We start from the raw sequence: 4,678 nt of genomic DNA, 5'->3' as shown, positions 1-4,678 counted from the left end.
AATGTCACATGAGCAAAGGTGAATGGGACAGAGCAGCTAGGCTATGGGTCACAAGGACCAGCAACATGGCATACAGGCAGCAAGCACAGCTGGCAGAGGAGACAGTAGAAGGAGTGAATTATCAGCAGAGAAACATATAAGAGAAAGTGGGGATATGTGAGAAGGAGGTAAAAAGGCAGTTGTGATGAACTACTCTTACATGACAAAACAATTTTTGGTTTTAGAACCTATAGAGTCCTCTGTCACTGCTTCCCCTAACACTCCCTTGCTGCAGAGTATTTGTACAGAACAGCCATCTGAAAGGAGTCTCTTGAGTTATCAGAGCCAATCCCCATTGTTTTCAGATGCCATATTGTTTACTTCAGTTCATAAACTGATTCAAAAGGTTTTCAGCTCTTTTTCTAGAGTGGAAAGTTGTTACAGAACATCCCTGGTTAGTTGTTCTGTGCACATTTAGTCGATGACAATGCTATCACCCGTATTTGAATAGTGCTGCTGCTATTTGCTCAACATCTATTTGTAGACAGCCATCACATCTTTCAACATTTCCTTAGGTGAAAGAAGCCTTCCCTCCTCCCTCCCTTTTCTATAGCTGCTCTACCTTACATTCACTTTCCTTGAAAGTGTCTGGCTCCATAATGATGGCATTTCCAGTGAATTTCCACTTGTGCATTTGACAGTAACATCAGTGCCTTCTTTCCTCAGTTAGACATGGGTACCTGAAGTTCATTTGTTTATGTTTGCCTTTTTTTTCAGAAATTCATCATTTTGCTGGCTCATCAACCTCTTGTGAGGCACTAATATGCCCAGGTGCTTTGCCTTTACTATCAGTACCAACTGGAAAGACTCCAGTTTCTTCTGTCTTGTCAGTATTGTTTGTGCTGGAGGTAGAAGTGCCTTCCTTGCTTTGTATAGTAAGCAACTGGGTTTCCCCCTTATCAGTCTTGGTTTGCAGCAGGATCCCTGAAGGCAGGTGTGCATGCCCTTGCATCATAAAGCTGCCCTGTTCATCTTTGTAAAAATTATTTCCCTAGCACAGTTTCATGTTAGGTTTCTACTTTGCTGATTATGGGTTTAGTGCTTATGTCATATCTTACCAATTTTCCCAGAGTAGCTATTTTACATTTTGTTTTGTTCCGATTGTGTTTGATACACATATCCCTACTGCAAAGAAATCCTCCAGGAGCCTAATGGTATTGTTCTGCCTTAGTCTCTTTTCAGAATGAGTGAACCTTCTCACCGTTTACAGCTTCTCCTTGCAAGGAATGCTCTACATCCCAGGAGCATGTACTTTCCCTCAGCCTTTCTAAAATAAAAATTTTGCCTTCTATGGGTCCTTTTTATTTCTTGTATTTATGCTTGTTTTTTTCCTAATGACTTTTTCCGGTCAAAGATTTGTTGTGTTGTGTTGCCATGTGCACCACAGCTACTGAGCTATACCAGATTAGCTTTATTTTTCTGAGGGGTAGTGTAAACTCCCACTGCTTCGCTAGTTAAGAGTTAAAAGATTCATTAGGAACCACAATAAGCCAATATGAATCCACAGTAGTTCAACTGATCTCACTTAAAAGGACATTGCTCTAAGAACAAAATTGAGATTTTCCTTTGCTTTTTGTATTCTTTAATCTTTATTTCCCCTTTTATTTGTTTCTCTACTTCTCCATATTCCAATCCTTTCTAATTTCTGTAGAATGATTCATGCCCTCTGTTGATGTTCGATCGTGTTGTGTATTTGCCTGCTTAGCAATGTCTGCTTTTCTATCATCTTACTCATTACTGAGTTGATATTTTAATTCAACTCTCATTTAAAAATCGTTTATTCTTTCTCACTGAGGGCTCCCTAAACACTTATAAACTTTCTTTTGTTTCTTCTTTTGTCTCACCCTCTACTCTTATAGTATCTGTTTTTATGAGACTGAAATCTTAATGGTACCCCTGTCATATACACATCAGCGTGGCAGCCTTCAGATTCACATCAGACAGTTTTAGCACCCAGACACTGCAAATGATTGTTTGGGTGGAACAAAACAGTCAGTATGTGCTCTTGGAGGCAAGTTTAAGATGAAAGGAATAGACACTTGCAGTTACAGATCTGGAACCATATAATCAGTTGGTGTTAATACTACATTTCAGTCTTGCTTATGTTATTTAAATTTGAGCTATCACTCCCATCTAAAAAGTTGTTCTCCCTCTTTTTCATACTGTTTTTATCCCTTTTTATCTCTTTTAGGTATTGAAAGGCTGCAATGAAGTCTCCCCAGAACCTTCTCTTCTCCAGGCTGAACAACCCCAACTCTCTCAGACTGTCTTCACAGAAGAGGTGCTCCAGCCCTCGGATCATCTTCATGGCACTCCTCTAGACCCTAACAGGTCCACATCAGTCCTGCACTGAGGGCCCAAGAGCTATATGCCGTGCTCCAGGTAGGGTCTCATGAGGGCAGAGTGGCAGAATCACCTCCCTCCACCTGCTGGCCACTCCTCTTTTGATGCTGTTGGCTTTCTGGGCTGCCAGTGCACACTGTTGGCTCATGTCCAGTTATATATGACCCAAGAGCCTGTCCACAAGGTATATAATTCCAGCATCTTGCTCTAGGTGTGTCCCTGCACCCAAAACCCACAGGGAGTTGTTGGATGGCGCAGAAGCTCTGTGGCAGCTGGATCCAGCATGCGAAGATACTGCTGCTTTCCTACCCCTTTGTGTTAGCTGGACTGAGGTTTAGAATTGATCCCTTGCTCGGTGAAACAGTTTAAATTACCGCTATGCATCTTTTCAGTCTGTAGAAAAATGGGTTCACACCCCACTTCCAGCATGTTCATGTACTTTAATTAGTTGCAGCCACTTGAATACTTTGCACTAGAGATGGTTTAAAATGCATTTACAATGCACTCACTGCACATTTTCAGACAGCTGCAATAAAAAAAGCCATCACTGTGAACAGCTTATGGGAGAATAACCAATTAGAGGCCCACCAATGTATTTGAAAACAAAAAGGAAAAAGAATCTTCAGGGGAAAAAAAAGATACCAAAAACAACAATTAGTGATTGATTTTATCATCATCTCCTTATAAAGAAACAATAGAAAGATGATAATGATGTAAATTTTAGAAAGAATAAAGGCAAGAAGACTGTGTGATTGTGTAAACTGATCATGTAAGATAAGGAATTGTGCAGGGCCTTGTACCACAAGAAGAGCAACTCAAGCAGGAAATCCCAGTTTGTGCAACATTTGGTCTTTGCAGTGCTTGGCTGCTTGGTGCTATCAGATCTTCACTAGGAAACCACGCAGGATTTACTCATACAAGTCAGGTACTGGCTGTTCACCAGCAATTTTCTGTTTATGTGTAGGGTAAACCACTAGGATTGTCAATTCTTAGATACTTCACAGGGCATGTTGTAACTACCTGGGAGGAAAAAATTTATCTCCACATTGCATTACTTGAAAATTAGATGCACAGGTGAAGTTCACAACTTCCTCCCAAATACTTGCAGGAATCACAAAGGAAACAGAAAGCAGGACATGGTGTGACATTTAACCTAGTCCCATCTAGCAATTCCAGTGTATATCATTTCTATATAACTTACTTGTTATACTTGATTGATTTCCCAAATTAGCTTTTCATCACTTTATTCATTCAGAAGGTAGATAGAAATTGAGTCAGCATCCAAGGGTAAGCATCTTTCCTCAGTGTTACTACTACAACTTTTCTAGTCTAGAAGTTGAAATTGTCTAAAAATGACAGCACTGGAATCCCTCAGACACCACCTGTATCCACTCAATTATCTCCTGGCACCTATCAGCTATTCATGCCTCTATGCTCTATCACATGACTCCTGTTGGTTTGTTTTCTTCTAAGCAGTTTACATCCAGATATGATTCTACTGTGTTCCTGGTAAGGATCTGCAGATCCTTTCTTTGGAGACTTTGCCTCCAAGACACTATGCATGGTCAGCTGGATGCCATTAAATTCTGGACAACAACAGACAAAAAGATAATTATAAAGTCACGTCCTCCTTGAAGAATGTTCTACATTTTGAACCTCAAATGGATTTGTTTCAATTATATCCTCCATAATTATTTTTAATGCAATATCCAAGTATTGTAAAATTATATATATATATTTGTATTGCTAGACTGAAAGTACAGCACTCAACTCTGGCTGAGAGCTGCTTCCAGTTAATACCTTCCTGGAAGTGCTACTAATCCTTGAGCAATATTCCATTCACCTTAAGGTGCAACTTAGCATGGGGAATGGCTAGTTCTTGCCACTGTTCAATCCTGAGTAATCTTTATAGGCACTCAGAATCTCCTCCCTCTTCAGTCCCAGTTTCTTGTCTACTGAGAGAAAAACAAGAGTCAAAATAATTTTAGACCCTACAGAGTTTACCTGGCCCATGAAAATCTCATTTTCCTAACAACCACTGATGCCAGACACCTGTTTCAAGGATATTGATTCTTTCTTTTCAGCACCAGAAGCTCTATAAATATGTGCAGGAGTTGCTTTTCTGGAGAGAAATCATCTTCCTCTATGTAAGAAACATTCAGTTCAGAGCCAAGCTGTGGGATTCCATACCATTTTGCAGAAGTTACAAACACTCTGTGATCTGGTGTGAGCCAAATCACACAGAACATTTACCTTCAAAACTCTGTCAGAGGCATGGTCTGATTAAGGAAACAGA

At 40.1% G+C, this 4,678-nt stretch overlaps 1 protein-coding gene across 1 annotated transcript in view; it reads right to left on the bottom strand.

Annotated features, from left to right (window-relative positions):
* The window catches only part of SYNPO2L (synaptopodin 2-like), a 34,343-nt gene that overhangs the window by 28,527 nt on the left and 1,138 nt on the right, over window positions 1-4,678 (bottom strand). The window lies entirely within an intron of this gene.

Source organism: Acanthisitta chloris, unplaced genomic scaffold (assembly GCF_000695815.1).
Source record: "Acanthisitta chloris isolate BGI_N310 unplaced genomic scaffold, ASM69581v1 scaffold18348, whole genome shotgun sequence".
Lineage (NCBI taxonomy): Eukaryota > Metazoa > Chordata > Aves > Passeriformes > Acanthisittidae > Acanthisitta > Acanthisitta chloris.
Note: the sequence above shows the minus strand (reverse complement) of the source record. Positions and strands in the feature narration are given on the sequence as shown.